This window comes from Podarcis cretensis (assembly GCF_951804945.1).
Source record: "Podarcis cretensis genome assembly, chromosome: 9".
NCBI lineage: Eukaryota > Metazoa > Chordata > Lepidosauria > Squamata > Lacertidae > Podarcis > Podarcis cretensis.
This window is the reverse complement of record NC_137178.1, coordinates 3,241,292-3,257,641: the sequence shown is the minus strand read 5'-3', so window position 1 is coordinate 3,257,641 and position 16,350 is coordinate 3,241,292. Positions and strand designations below refer to the sequence as shown.

The 16,350-nt window shown below is 43.0% G+C and overlaps 2 protein-coding genes and 1 long non-coding RNA gene across 3 annotated transcripts in view; 2 read left to right on the top strand and 1 right to left on the bottom strand.

Annotated features, from left to right (window-relative positions):
- The window catches only part of LOC307224446, a 202,557-nt gene that overhangs the window by 105,441 nt on the left and 80,766 nt on the right, over nucleotides 1–16,350 (bottom strand). The gene's annotated exons all lie outside the window — the stretch shown is intronic.
- The window catches only part of LOC307224310 (uncharacterized protein), a 199,998-nt gene that overhangs the window by 173,009 nt on the left and 10,639 nt on the right, over nucleotides 1–16,350 (top strand). The gene's annotated exons all lie outside the window — the stretch shown is intronic.
- Nucleotides 8,850–16,350, top strand: part of LOC307224318 (CD209 antigen-like protein D) — a 100,053-nt gene continuing 92,552 nt past the window's right edge. Inside the window, exon 1 of the transcript XR_013842465.1 lies at nucleotides 8,850–8,925. The gene's annotated coding sequence lies outside the window, so the exon portion shown is untranslated. The remainder of the gene's footprint in view (nucleotides 8,926–16,350) is intronic.

Genomic DNA, 16,350 nt, shown 5'->3' with positions numbered 1-16,350 from the left:
AAAATATAAATTTAATTCAGGACAACTATTTGACAACATGGAAGGAAATTTAAAAAGATCTAGATACATGGAACAGAGTGAAACTTTCGTGGTCGGGAAGGATGGCGGCAATAAAAATGAACATACTCCCAAAAATGTTATTTTTGTTCCAAAACATTCCAGTGATTAGAGGTTCCACAATGTTTAAGGATTGGCAGAAAACTCTTTCGAAATTTATATGGCAAGGGAAAAGACCGAGAATTAGATTCAAATTACTCACAGACCAAAAAGAAAGAGGGGGATTCTCGGTGCCAAATCTGAAACTATACTTCGAGGCCTCCTGCCTTTGCTGGATCAAAGATTGGATCAATTTGGAAAACACTGACCTGTTAGACCTAGAAGGTTTCAACAACAGGTTCGGTTGGCACACCTACTTGTGGCTAAATAAAGAAAAGGTACATAAAGGGTTTTCAAGTATATCATTAGAGGACCACTATATGAAGTTTGAGAGAAAAATAAAAAACTTTTAGAATGGAAAATACCCTGGTGGTTATCACCAATTGACATTTTAACTACCAAAAAAGCAAATATGGAAGGAGAAAGATTGACCTACGAAGACCTACTGATAAGATCAGAAAGCAGCTGGAAATTGAGAACATATGAAGAGTTGAAAGACAAATTAACAGGCTGGCTGCAATATCATCAAATAAACGCAATATGGATGGAAGATAAAAAAGTAGGGATAAGTAAGAAAAAATCTAAATTTCAAATAGAAATAATTGAAGGCAAAACCAAGTTATTATCCAAAATGTATGATATACTATTGGAATGGGACACTAAAGATGAAGAAATAAATGAGGTCATGACAAAATGGGCAATGGACTTGGGATACAATATAGATTATGAAAAGTGGTCGAAAATATGGAGCAGTGGAATGAAATTCACGGCATGCGTCACATTCAGAGAAAATTTGGAAAAGATGATGTATAGGTGGTACATCACACCAGCAAAATTAGGAAAAATGTACAAAACAGGAAATAAGGCCTGCTGGAAGTGTAAAATTAAAGAAGGCAATTTCCACCATATGTGGTGGACTTGTGAAGAAATGAAAAAAAAAAAAAGGGATTTAATTTATAACGAGCTAAAAAAAATATTTAAATACACTTTCCCTAAAAGACCAGAGGCCTTCTTACTAGGAATAAATGGGGACGAAATTAAAAAAGAAGATAAGACACTATTCCAATATTCGACAGCAGCGGCTAGAATATTAATTGCACAAAATTGGAAAAGTCCAAATACCCCAATGGTCAGAGATTGGCAAACAAAATTATTTGATTATGTTGAACTAGCAAAAATTACGCAATATGGATGGAAGATAAAAAAGTAGGGATAAGTAAGAAAAAATCTAAATTTCAAATAGAAATAATTGAAGGCAAAACCAAGTTATTATCCAAAATGTATGATATACTATTGGAATGGGACACTAAAGACGAAGAAATAAAGGAGATCATGACAAAATGGGCAATGGACTTGGGATACAATATAGAATATGAAAAGTGGTCGAAAATATGGAGCAGTGGAATGAAATTCACGGCATGCGTCACATTCAGAGAAAATTTGGAAAAGATGATGTATAGGTGGTACATCACACCAGCAAAATTAGGAAAAATGTACAAAACAGGAAATAAGGCCTCCTGGAAGTGTAAAATTAAAGAAGGCAATTTCCACCATATTTGGTGGACTTCTGAAGAAATGAAAAAAAAAAGGGATTTAATTTATAACGAGCTAAAAAAAATATTTAAATACACTTTCCCTAAAAGACCAGAGGCCTTCTTACTAGGAATAAATGGGGACGAAATTAAAAAAGAAGATAAGACACTATTCCAATATTCGATAGCAGCGGCTAGAATATTAATTGCACAAAATTGGAAAAGTCCAAATACCCCAATGGTCAGAGATTGGCAAACAAAATTATTTGACTATGTTGAACTAGCAAAAATGACGCAAAAAATTAGAAACCAAAAAAATACAAAGTTTATTAGCGATTGGAATAAATTTATGGTATATATTGAAGGAAACTATAGAAACTTAAAAACTACAGCAGGTCTGATATAAACCTTACGATGCGCAAACCATTAATAATTACTAGCTGCAGAAAAAAAGTAAGAATTTCTACCAAGAAGCCCGAAATCGGGAGGGAAGGAGGTCAATAGGTGTGTAGAGGAAAGATCTAAATATCTAAAGATATAAAGATGTAAGGAATAAGACAAAGAACTGTAATGGAAATTGATGTTATTTTCGTGTTATGTATGGATATTTTTCCTTCCCCCCAAAAAAACTGTTGCTTTGTTTTTTCTTTTGGTTATTTAAGTGAAACTCAATAAAAAGTTTTTTTTTTTTAAAAAAAAAGAGACAATCAGTGAAGAATGGGTTTTGGCGGCTCATCAGCAAGCATTTGTCTGTGAGTTTTAGTAAAATAATTTTTCCAACTTGCAACTTTCCCCCGTGTAACATTAGAATTCAGTCTAATTAACTTCAATTTAATTATATTTCTTTCTTCAAACAAAACTGTAGAAGATGCAGAATTCTTCTTACCCTTTTATTTCAGCTTGAATATTTTTAGTTGAGAATAGCCTGCTGATGGTAGGCAACTTGAGGCTTCGTCCCACAGAGTTGTGGTGCAGGTGAGAGTGCTCTCAACCGCTCCCCCCCCTCCACTTGCCCTTTCGCAGCAGTTTTTCCAGGGGTGGCGGTAGATTGGCGCTCCGACAGACTGTTCGACACACCACACACCCTAGTGGTGCTTTTTAGGGGGGCACAACTTGCCTTAGTACGCTCCCCTCTAATATCTGTGACGCTCGAGTCTGTCTGGAGATCAGACTCGTGTTCCCTGTTCCATTGGCAGGAAACCGGAAGTGCTTTCATGCCATTCATGGTGGCAGGGGTGCCAACTTGAATAAAATATTGGGGGTGGAGCAGGTAAGCTCCACCCTGCATAACTGATCACAAGACAGTGCACACACATCATTTGAATGGCAATGCCCATCAAATATTTGGCAGCTCCCCTCAAATATTTTATTGGGTGGGGGCCAAGGGACCTCTGCCCCTAGGAGTTGGCTCCTATGCAAAGTGGCCATCAACTGAGCTAAGTAACCAATTAGATTCTGCTGTTCTGAATCACACCTTTACAAGGTGTGAATAGCTTGGTCTATGCTGAGGACTAGCACCCTAGGAGCCAAGCCGGGACCTCTCCTGCTACGTCTTGCATGATTGATGGCTGGAATTGTTTGTGGTTGCTTCAGTCTGTCCTGCATACCCAGCCAAGAAGAATAAAGAACTGATATCTTAATTATTTATTGAGAAAATGATATAATCTTGGTAGTATGTTTAGTTGGAATCTCCTTTCTTGTAACTTAAAGCCATGGATTTGGACTTCTGGGTGCTGTGTGAATGGTGGAGGGAGTGTAAGCCTGATCATTCTGACAGGCCCAATCTTCGCGAGAGGGTTAGGAAAAGCACTAAGGCGACGTGCTCCCCTAAAAAAACCTAAAGTAATTTCTTTGGGCTTCTCAGGGTCCTGCAACCTGAAATGTGAGGTCTCTCTCGCTCCTCAGCTGCTTTGAAAGGAGCGGGGGGGGGTGGGGTGAGATCTGTTGGAAAAAACACCCGGGAAGGCTGCCACCTTCCCAAGACCAGGTGTCTCTCCGGTGGTCACTCTCTGGCTGTAAATCTCCCTCAGTCCAGAGAGACTGGTGATAAGCGACCCCTCCCTCCTGAGAAGAGCACACTCGTCTTCTGGCATCTCATTGCAGAAGAAAGAGTCAATCAGTAGCTCTAAACTACTTTATTTTACAGTCTTTATACAAAGAATCCATCAGCATGTCTGTGCTCTCTCAGCAGCAGTACAGAACAGTATCACACACAGAAGTGAAACTAAACTCCCAACAGTGGTGAGACTTCCTGTCTCAGCTCTCAGACACGCACATGATATAAACAACATGGTGCTATGTACTGGAGTAGCGCAGGTGGCTAAAAATCCCAACAAGATCAAGTCGCCAGGTAAATGTTCCAATGCAACCCAGTGAAGAAAAACCTCAAGCTCCAGCCAACAGCGGTTACTTCTCCAAAACCTGCAAAGCTGAAGAAATTCTTTGGAATATTATTTGAAGTAATTTGGATTGATCTGGCAATCTGATGGGATGTTAAAAATGTTAAAACTTTGAAGCCCGTGAACCTTTGAAGTGCTTTCGCCTGTTGCACAGCTTAGCAGAGTATAGCAGATCATTGCAGCATTTCTTAGGCAACACTGGAGATTTCCCAGGCAGGACAACGATCAGGAACAAAGCTGACTAGTAACTTATTCTTGTAGTTTATTATATACAGCAGTAAACATACAAGCTATATACAAGTTACTATATACAACACGACTTCTTCACTCAGCAACTCCTCAGCACTAGCCACACCACACTAACACTTACTCCTCAACAACCAGTGTCATAGGTCATGCTGCCTATATGATGGACCTCAGCCAATCACTGAGCTGTTGCTGGGTCCTCTTATCTCTGTTGGGAATTCCATTCCACCTTTTGCTGCAGATATATGGGATTGTTACATGTCACATGTCTGTTTACATTCCAGCACAGATTGCTGGCGTGAGCGGAATTTCCTCTCTGTATTGCTTTTGTTTTTCAGTTTCTCTCCAAGATGGCAAGGAGAGATGCCATGTTTTCTTTGTCCTGATTTATGTATAATAAATGCATAGTTTAGTATGCGTCCACGCCTCAAGCCTCTTCTGTTGCACAGTTTACACTGCTGAGTAATGTGTGCTCAAGCCTGCAAGCTTGAGTCACTGATGAACATCAGAGGTGCAGAGGTCAATGGATGCAAAGCTGAGAGGGGAGATGCTCTAGCTGGGGCTGAGCCAGGTGGCTTTTCAGTCCCCTAATTCCGACAATCTCTAGGCAGATTCCTTTTGTGCTCTGTCTTCCCAGGCTGCTGTGGAGACACTAATTGCTCACTTGCCAAACTGCATGTAGACCATTGCCAGGGAATTGGAAGCAGAGAAGGGGGAGAGAATGGGGACTTATAGAGATAAGCCTCTGTTACTTAGCAACTGTACTTCCTTGGACGAGGAGGGTGGCAAAAGGCTGTCAGGAAGCAATGAATCAGAGAGGGGGGAGCAGCTTCCGGGGCCCAGCCCCTCTTGTAACAGAGGAAGGAAAGGGGGTTGGTTCAGGAAGTGGCTATGCTGGAAGAAAGCGAAAGCTTCTCCAGTCGCTGCAACTGACTCACCATGATGACTCTCAGAGCTCTGTGTAAATAGCTGGAAGAAACCAATAAATCTTGTAAATATGGCTGAATTCCAGGACTCTTATCTCTTCTAGCACTCACCAATCATCCCTGACAACTATGAATTCCAACAAAAAAGGAAGTCCATCCCAACCGTGGATTATTTTGCTTTGCATTGAATATTAATATAACACTATAAGGTCAGTTTCTTGCAGTGGTGTGAAGACAAAACAATTCCTTTGTATTATTTGGGCATGGGTAAACCTCTTGAAGATCTGAGACTCCAGGTCAGCTTTGGGAGTTGAAACGTGAGGACTTCTTGTGAGCCACTGGATGAGAATTCTGTGCACCCTGTTCACTGGTAAAATGGTAAGTTCTGGAAAGTCAAATCATGTAAAGGAGGAGTGGGAAAACAGCACCTTGGGTGATAACAGGAAACCCCCCCCCCCCAAATGGGAAGGTTTCAGAGTTTTGTCTCAGAGTGGACTGTTGGTTTTTGGTTTGTTTGTTATTTTGTTTTGGTAAACAGCCAGGACATCTTAAGAAAGACTGTAGCTTGCTCCAAGACAGAAAATGGCGGACAGGTCGCATCTCAAGAACAGCACAAGTGTGTGGTGCAGTCTGAGAAAGCTTCACGGGAGGAAGGAGAAAGGCCAAGTGAACAATATATAACGGTACCTCCCACTCCGAGTGTAGCACCCTGCTTGTGGTTAACGCTTAGCTGGAATGAAATATTCAACGCAGCAATAGAGAAATTAAAATAGTAATTTATTTGTCAGACAAATAAATATGAGGCACAGTGGTATATGGTTACCAAGCTCTGGCCTGGCCTCCTGCCATTCTGGCCAGCACTTATATTTCCTTAATCCAGCCCCCTTGCTCCTCCTGTGGCTGCCTCTGTCCAATCAGCCTGGTTGAAATTCCTATTGGCTATTTGCTAGAACCAATCACAAAAGATACACCCATTTCCTTCTGCCCTTTTTGGGAAACAAAAAGCTATATATTCTATCTATAAATGACAAATAAGTAGTAATATATCTTACATGTGTCTCAACAAGGAATCTTAATTACCAGCTCACCTCTTGCCCTCCTTGCCCTATTGCCTTCCAAAACAGATGATTAATCTTGAATTTTTATCTTAAACATATGTCAAGGATTTTGAGTTCACATCAACATTGAGAGATCTCCTTCATTTGAAGGTTTCTAAACAAAAGGCCTAACAACCATATATCAGGAGTGCTCGATGGCGTCTCCTGTCTGACAAGGGGGGCTGGTGGCTGACTTAATTTCAGGATAGTTACAACTCTTACAACTATATGAAATAAGAATCTAGCATTTCTTAAATCCTTTGCATAATTATATTTAAACTAATATATTTAATACATAAATAACCTTTTAAAAGGAAAAGAAATCTTAAAAGGATCTTAGTTTAAGAAAGAAACAGCTTTAGAAAAGACTTCCCAAAAATGTTCTGTTTCTGCCAGCCAGACCAGTTGCTTTTTCACTGCTCTTGACCTTTTTAACCTTAGGAAGAAGATATGGCTCATTTTACTATTTATCCACCCTTAATTTGTAGGGTCAGTGAAACCTTGGCTGTCAGCCTGTAATTCCCTTTTTACGACTTTGAGAATTGTTTTCTGCTATAAATCAGGGGGGGCCCTTGTCTAGGAGAAAAACATTTTGCCAAGGTTCTTCTAGGCAGCTGCTCTTCTGCCTGGCATGAAACATTTGAAGATCTTTAAGCTCATTTTTAAAATACAAGCCCTGATTAAACATATAAGCTTTAATAAAAATGCAAGCTTATGATTAGATGGCTCACGAGGAATCAAGTGTCAACAGAAAATGATTCATCAGAATGGGCTTCTGTGAGAATGGCATGAATTGACCTGTGTCAGTCTAGATGGGCTCAGGTGCAATTCAGTGAGGAATTTAAAATTAATAACATATTAGTAGTTGGGTTACAGGACACAGGGGCTGATATTTCCTCAATATCCAAGGGGTTATTAAAGAGTTGACTGTAACTCCCTATGGGGTCCAAGCGGTAAAAACCGGTCTAGCCCAGGTGGATTGTGAATACAAAGATTTTAAAGGGTCCTTAGCAGTTTTAGTACATGAAAATGGTATTTTTACACCTTGCCTTATAGGCAAGGATCTCACTTTTAAACAGCATTTAGCTCAGCAGCAAAAACATGTGTTGACTGACCCTAAAGTGTTAACTTTCAGTGAATCGTCTAGCCCATGGGTAGTCAACCTTTTTATATCTACCGTCCAATAATACATCTTTCTTCATGGTAAAATTTCCTTACCGACCAGCACCAGTGCTGCAGTAACTCAATTTTTAGTGCAAGTAGAAAGGAGGGTATTTTAAAAACATAAATAAATACGTACTTAAATTTCTTTTTATTTCTACTCTATGCATGTCTATGATTTTTTTAATTTTATGACGTTAAATGTGAAAACAATAAAATATATTGAAATTATTTTTAACTGGTGATTAATGAAATCCCTGAGGCTGATGCTGCGAGACAAAATAAATGTAGACCAAACATGTTGAAATTTAACTGCTTCTGTTCCTTTTCTTTGTGCTTTAACTTTGCAGATGAAGATTTACACTACAGTGGTGCCTCGCAAGATGAAAATAATCCATTCCACGAGTCTCTTCGTCTAGCGGTTTTTTCGTCTTGTGAAGCATCCCTATTAGCGGATTAGCGCTATTAGCAGCTTAGCAGCTTAGAAAAAGGGGGGGGGGATGAAAAAAAACTCGCAAGACTCACAAGACGTTTTCGTCTTGCGAAGCAAGCCCATAGGGAAATTCGTCTTGCGAAGCGCCTCGAAAAACGGAAAACCCTTTCGTCTAGCGGGTTTTTTGTCTTGCGGGGCATTCGTCTTGCGGGGCACCACTGTAATGCACTTTGCCATATTTCCTGGTGCAAGTGTTGAGATAGAAAGCTTTCCAATATTACTAGCAGAGTTTATGAGGAGTAAGGATTCTTCTGGGGATATGCTTTGAAGGAATATGTTTGTTGTTGTTGTTGTTGTTTAGTCGTTTAGTCGTGTCCGACTCTTCGTGACCCCATGGACCAGAGAATGCCAGGCACTCCTGTCCTCCACTGCCCCCCGCAGCTTGGTCAGACTCATGCTGGTAACCTCGAAAACACTATCCAACCATCTCGTCCTCTGTCGCCCCCTTCTCCTTGTGCCCTCCATCTTTCCCAACATCAGGGTCTTCTCCAGGGAGTCTTCTCTTCTCATGAGGTGGCCAAAGTACTGGAGCCTCAGCTTCACAATCTGTCCTTCGAAGGAATATGTACGAGGCCTAAATAAAAAACAAAACTAATAACTTTTGGGGGGAAAGATAGGATAACAAATCTGAAACCAACATTTTCCTGGGTTTATGCTTTATGTGGAATGCTGATTGGATATGATCATCAGCCAATCAGGAAATGGTATAGCCTAAATGGGAGGAGTTTTGGAATGCCTGACATCACAAGGGAGGTGGTTCTTAGCCAGTGGAAGGATGAAAAACCCTTAGGAAGAAATTAGAGAAAAGATTGTTCCATGGCAACACCAAGGTATCCAAACAGAAAGAGGTCTGAGGGGTGGAACACTTTCCTTACAAGCTTTGATTTTTGCAGGGTCTCATTCCAGGGCCGAAAGGTCACCAAGAGGGAAAATGATAGGGAGCGTTTATAAACTACAAGTGGTCATTCTCTTTTAAATACAAGAACTCAGGGTCATCCAGTGAAACAGAGTGGTGGAACATTTGAAGGCTGTGTACAGGTGCTGTATTACCAGTTGTATCACTGTATTACTGGGTGTTTGCCCAATAGCAACCATCAGGCAAGCAAGAGGTTCTTTGGATTCCACTGAACGGAGACTCTTATGTAGAGACAAACTTTTATTAATTGGTAAACATTAGCAAAGAAATTGATCAGCAACGTAGAATAGAGTCTAATATAAAGCCAACAGCAACTGGAATAAACTACAAAGCTAGCAACATAACCAATAATCAAAAGATCTTAGGCAACAATAATCATAATACAGATAGAATAGGTTCAGTTCTTCATGTCTCCCAAGCCGATGGAGATCTGTAAGGATTATCTGGGACATTTCAGACTAGCAGAGGGTCATTCTCTTCACATTCTGAAATGGAGCAGAGAACAATGTATCAAGATCTCCCTGTCTCCTTCAGCTGCTGGCCTTTATATAGACCATAGAGTAGGTCTCATGCCAAGCTGGCTACAGAAGTAATTCATGATGTAATTCCGTTCCCATCCTTTTATCTGACCTGGGAGTCGACACACGTGGGCGTGAGTCTTAATGTGCATTCTTTCTTTATATCCGCAGTTTGGTCAAAGTAAGGTTACTTTCTTTGTTTGCAGACAACTGGTTCCTCCATCTAGCCCTCATGCAGTCAGGTGTTTGATAGCTGGCCATGCCATGAAGTTGCTTTTACTTCTTCTCAAATAGCCAGTTTCCTTATATTAAAGCTCCACCTACGTTGCAAGCCAGGAGCACCACATTCTGTTTTATTCCCTGGCAATACAGGTGCCCTGCTCTGATTCATGGGCCCAGTTTGCGTGGACAGGCGGAGTCCCCAGGTCCCGAGTGCCCCCCCCGTCATGTGGAATAACGACTCAAGACAATGTGCTATGGGATTAAATTGGCCACAACTTTATTAAATTTCAAATGTGGGTAGACCTTGGCTCAGGCATTGGGCGTTCTCCCTCCCCAGTCCCCAGCCGGGGACCTAGGGAGCAATCAGGGTTATCCAGTGTTTGTGTGGGGGATGGGCCGGCTCTGGAGAACATACGTTCAAGCAGAGATAGCCATCCCCGTTATGCCGCCGCCGCAGGGGAGAGCAATGACGACTTTTCAGTGTACCGTCAAAGCCTCCCTTCAGAAACCCCTTTAACGGGGAACCCTGGTATCGCCGCTGCAAGAGGAAGATGGACAAAAGGATTCTGCCCAAGGCCTGATACTGCCAAAGTTGTGACGTTTTGCTACAGGAAAGGCGAATCTTGCTAATGCAGGGAAATTCCTTTCCAGCCCTTTGACAGCGACCTTAACGTAGCAGCGCCCGCATACCTGTAAGAATAGTTAACCTGCAAAACCTGTGAAGAAAAGTTAACCTGCAAAATAAGGCATTAACTGAGGGTGGGTAGGGTGGGAGAAACTCTGGAGCCAAGTGAGGATTAACAATTAAGATCCACCCTCTATTGTGTGGGCAGGTAATCCCTCCCCCACCTGGCCTGATCTCCTTGGCAACGCTTCCCCCAGGTGGGATTGGACAACTGACTGGGGTAGGTGGAGACCTCCAGGTATCCCACCTGAGGGAAGGCAAAGCCAAGCCTATGCTGAATGGAGCCGCTCCAGATCCAGGGGCTGCACGCATCCACGCAAAGGTTGCCCCCCCGTTTTATGCGGGGAGCGGTCATTATCAAACCAGATCCAGATCATGATCCAGAAAATACAAGTCTTTGGAAAACCCATTTGCTAGCTCAGATGGTTTCAAAACAGAATTAGACAACAGCCTTCTTCTTTCTTTCTTTAAGCTGCAGCGTCAGATGTCAGGCTGGGTCTTTGGAAAAAGAAAATGAAGTGGCACACTTGGAGAGCCTGTGTAACAGCTTCCCTCTGTTTCTTTTCCAGGTCCAACTTATGGTCTCCAAAGTCTTGCCAGACTCAATTGGATTTACATGCATCCAACTGAGACCAGATCTAGGACTCCATCTTTTCTCATGATCAGGAGGTAGTTATATAATTAAATGTATATACCTTTCCATCATGGGTTAGGGACATGTGGCCCTCCAGATGTTACTGGTCTACAAGTCCCGTCATCCCCAACCATTGACAATGATTCCTGTGATGGAGGGAGTTGGCACCCAGGAACATCTGAAGACCTCATAGATCCCACACGACCTATTAAATAGTGAACATCTGATAATGTATTGTGAGGAAGCCACTTTCAGCCTGAGGGCTGGTATCATAATGAAAACAGCTCTGGTTGTGCTGCAAAAGGAACAAATACAACATCGAAAGGCATTTGGACCTTTAGGCATGGTAATTTGGCACAGTAAATAAATGTTGCAAAGCAAGATATTTATTTTTAGCACACACCAGTAACTGAGATTTCAGCTGCAATATTAGCAGAACAAAAAATACGCCATCTGATCTGATCAGCTGATCTAGTGTACACATCAACCCATTTCTTCCCCAAAGAAGATTGCCCCAAATTTGATTTACACTGTGAAATAAATATAGAGTGAACATATGGATCAAACCCATAACTGTTGTTTGCAAATGCTTCCTGAAGTCCTAGAAAGTAGATGTCCAGGAGCTTAGAGGAAATAGAATGCAAAATGAGAATGGGCTATATTACCTGAATTGTTTTTTTTAAAATTCCTTGGAATCCATATGGAATATATTTTTGATTTAAAACTGAGATTGATCCAGTAAAAGGAAAAGAGAGAGATGTTTCAAATATGTATTTATGGGAAAGAATTGAACAATACTAATAAACTAATAGACGCCAAAGTGTAATGTTGGAAATGTTTCATTGAGACCCATTTTTTGCTTGAAGTTGTGCATTTCAGATTTGTACCAATGAAATTCTTGACATTTGTAGATGTGCATCTACTTTAAAATTTATGTTCCTGTAATAGGGAGATTAAGTGCAGGACAACAAAAGCAAATACTGTGAGCTTTGATGCTTGACAGGAGTCTTTGAGTTTGGAAGGTTAAACACCCACCATCCAACCAATGTGTTCATATTCTTATCCTCCATGTTATAATAGCTTGTTGTTTCACAGACAAAACTGAGAGGATGGGGAAGCCAACGCCTGCAAAGCGTGCAGCCTCCAGAAGACATCTAGCGCTCAGAAAGCGTAAAGCAAGAGCAAAAGAAACTGTTGGTCTGTATACAGCACAGTCATATGGGATGAGGTTTCTCATAAAGTAGAGGAATGCATGGGAAAGGGAAGTTGATGGAGAGACAGGCAGGGAGTGGAGCCAGTTAGGTTGTGCTAGGGAGGAGTGCAGAGAAAAGCACACACAATTCTTTGGGTGCCAGAGATCCACGAAGCCCCAGAGAAACCCCAGGATTCAGCCCACTCTTTGCTGCTGGCTGTGGTGTTCCTTTACTGTATGGAGTCCAGAATGGCTCTACCATTAGGCAGAATGAGGCAGTTGTCACAGGTAGCAGGTGCTGGGGTGAGTAAAGATGTGTAGACCACACAAGCTGCACTGCACCTCCTCAGTTACTCTGCTGTCCCATCAGCAGTATCAAAATAAGAGCCAATGGCCAGTCCAGCTCAACCTCTGTATGTGGCATTATGTGTACAGAGGGAGCATCTTGTCATTTGTTTGGGGAGCAGAAAGTCATTTAGTATCAGACACTACTGTTTTGTGATCCAGACATTGGTCAGAAAAGTTTCCTCAAGCAGCAAGGCATCTCGCTTTGCTTCCTCCACCTGCTTATCCTCCCAAGTGCCCACCCCCTGAACAATTAACTGTCTCTGGCTTATGGCTGCCACAGCGTATGTAACCCCTTTTCCTGGGCTGGGAATGGTATGTTGGCTACTGATAGCTAAAGTAGAATTTTGTTTCTTCAAGCATCTGGTTTTCAGGACTTGGTTAACTTCTTCCAATCTCCAACGGGTGAAAGATTTGTCGTACTTGAGATTTGCATCCTTATTGCCATGACACTGCTGGTTTACATTCTGTGTAAGTACATAATTGGCGTACATTGATACTACTGTCTTGTGCTTTGCTTCAATGCCAAAAGCATTTCCAAAAAGAGATGGCAGGTTCCACCTTCCATTTACCCTCTTCAACTCTCTTTGAATTCAGGGAGTGAGTTACAGCTGTCACCCAGTGAGAGCAATGACACTGTTTTGTTCTCCCTGAATAAGTGAGTTCCAGCACTTGGAACAGAAGCACAGGCTAACACAAGTCCCTACAACACCCTGGTTAATTCCCTTTCCCAGTTGCCTTTCTCTGCTCCTTACCAAACTAATCCTTATTTGCTGTGGGAGAGCCCCCATTCCTGGTCCTCGCCACCCTGCCCTCTGCTAGGGCTCCAGTCCCTTGAAGGAAAGGAAGTCTTGATAACAATGAGCGTAGTTAATTAAAAATAATATTTATTGCAAAACAAACAGAGTTCACCAGAGCGGCAAGCACAGCCGTCCGTCCATAAATCAAAGATGTACCTTCTAAGGTGGATGTTTCGGCGAGACCAGAAACAGCTGAACTTCCTTTTGTGAAATATTCTGTCTTGAACACTCCCCATATGCCTAGACCTTGGGCTGAGGGGGTCAGCTCCTGTCCCTTCCTCATTGTCTGAGAGATTACTTCCGTGATCTTTCCCACTTTCTAAGCTGCTTTCATTTCTAGCCCCTGCATTTTGTTCATCATTAGCATGCTGGGAAGCTGCTGACTGGCTTCCTGGAACTCTGCTATCAGTTGGCATTCCTACGGGCAGCGGAGGTGGCTCCCGGCTATAATCATCTTGTCTTGTAATTCTTTTCTTCTGAAGAAGTGTGCATGCACACGAAAGCTCATACCAAGAACTAACTTAGTTGGTCTTTAAGGTGCTACTGGGGAAAAAAATATATTTTGTTTTGTCTTGTAATTAACCTTCTCTCATCCTAGCTCCTTCCTTCATTGGGAGCTAGTTGCAAACTTCTCTTGGGGGATGACTCATTCATGACACCTGCCCTCTGCTGCAGCTCCAGTCCCATGAAGGAAAGTGCTTGGGGAAAACAGACTACAGAGGATAAGGCCATGGCTAATGTGGGTGGGTCCAGAGCCTACCTAAACATCAAGATATATGCAGGGCTTTTTTCAACCAGAATTCATCAGGACTCAGTTATCACACCTCTCAGATGGGCGTCAATGCCATTCTAAGAGAACTAGGGAGGCATTCATGCTGAGTTCCAGTGCGTCTTTTTCTAGAAAAAAGCACTGGATAGATGAACACATGACCTGTTTGCATAGCTAATTGATTTTTTTAAAGGGCACTCCAAAGTAAGCAAAGCTCAGGGGGAGGGAACCAAATGATTCAAGAATTTGCACATTCTAAGCATACAGCAGAGCATGAGGCAGCCTGGGAAATGCAAGTCCACAGGACAAAGAGGACAGGTGTATCTGAACACCCAAAAATCTAAAGCTCTCAAAGGAAGGCCAAACCATCTGATGACAGAAGCAACAGGCTAAATGAAAACAGGACTTCAGGCTACCAGGGCAGCCACAGTCAAGGAATGGGAACCCCCAAAAGAAGAGCTGAGGCCAGAAAATATTAATAGAATTCGTATTCATGTTTTTGTTGGTTTGATTTTTGTTGGGATTCAGAACTTACTGGGTTAATTTTGTTCTGAGTTGTGCCTCCCATTCTGACGTGTGGAAGGAGGGAGGAGCTCTACTTGTTGTTCTCTCTTGGTCTCTGAAAGAGACGGACGCCATGAATGCTAGCAGTCCAGGAGAATCTGAGAAATGCTGAGCTGTAAATATTTGCTGCAATAAAGAACTGATGAATTTGGACACACAGGTGCTTGGTGTGTTTGTCTGGATCTGAAGCAAGCAGACTGCAACGGTTTTTGTTCCGCTGTGTTTTTACTCTGCAAGGCGAAACCGGAGAGCAGAAGGTCTGCGCAGCTTGGCTAAGAAGTGTGCCGGACCGCATTATACTGGGGCTAATTGGGGCCATAAAGCAATTAGCTAGCCGGTGCCAATTAAGATTTCGTCACAGGTTATGGAGGACCTAATTGCCGCTAATAAAACTGTTGCTGAAAGCCTGCCGGTGTGCTTTGAAGTCTGCTTTGAAGTTCAGCTTGAACAGCTGGGAAGACGCTACCGAAGCGGAGCGGAGGTCCGCGTTCTGTGTTTTGCCTGTTGCTAAGAGGCAAGAGTTGCTGAGAGCTGAGAGCTGGGAGAGCAGCTGAAGAATCGGGTGCCGGAGAGCTGACTGGTGATACGTGAGTACAGCTGGGGCCCCGGGAAAGAGGAGAGAATGGCAGACAGCCAGGTCCTTGAGGACGTTCCGCTTGAAAAGCTCACTTTAAGAAGTTGGGCAACCTGGTCCAGAAGAGTAAGGGGTTGGTTTCTGGTTACTGGGCTTTGGGATGTAAGCCAGAAGGAGCCATTACCCCTGAATCCAGGTCCTGAAGGGACAGACATTGCAGGCTTTGAGGCTGCGTTGCCTGAAGATGGCCTGCAGAGAATGCAAAGAGAGCTTGCTATGCTGAAAGCATGCGTACACGCATCATTTTTGCCCAGTTTGGAGGGCGTAAAGTCAGCAAGGGCGGCCTGGGAGGTGCTGAGAAGTTTGTGTGAAACTTCAGCAGGAGGCCAGGGCCCTGGAGAAGTCATGAAGAGCCTAGAAATGGCTGTAGCCCCAGTCCCTGAGGTGCAAGTCGGGGGGGCTGAGAATTCCAAAGGCAAGTTTCAAAAGTTTTCCACTGTGAGTGCTGAAGTGAAACGCAGTTTCAGCGAGGGCAGGGCTGGCACAGAGGGCTCTTCCGGAAGAAGGGGGGCCAGGCCAGCTGAAAGGAGCCCTGGGCAGTATTTTTCCACTGGGGATCGTCGTCAGCCAAAGTCTGGAAGGCTGAGGAGAGCTAGACGCTTCAAGGTCGGCCACCTGCACAAAGTGAAGATAAGGCCTAAAGAGTCGCGTGGGAACGCAGAGGCCAGGCCGGTCTCCAAGGCAACGGAGGAGGCTACTTCTACGGAAGCTGCCAAGGTCCTGAGCAAGGGGGAGTTGGTTGCCGAGACAACCAGAGAGAACAGCTGCAGAAGCCCAAAGAGGGGGGGCAGCGAGACGTTTGTTGCCAGTATGGCTTTGTTTGAGGACAGCTCTGAGAGACACACTGACTTTCGCTTTGTAATCGACTCAGCAGCTAACTGCAATCTGATTCCAGAGACCCCTGCAGTCGAGATGTGGAATTGCAAGGCAATTCCGGCTGGAAAAACTGTTCAGTTTGCAAATGGGACAAAGAAAAATGTGACTAACTTTGCAAATATCTTTTTTTCTGTTTTGCAGGAGCAGATGGAAGTTTGCATTGTGCCAGGAGTGCAACACTGTAT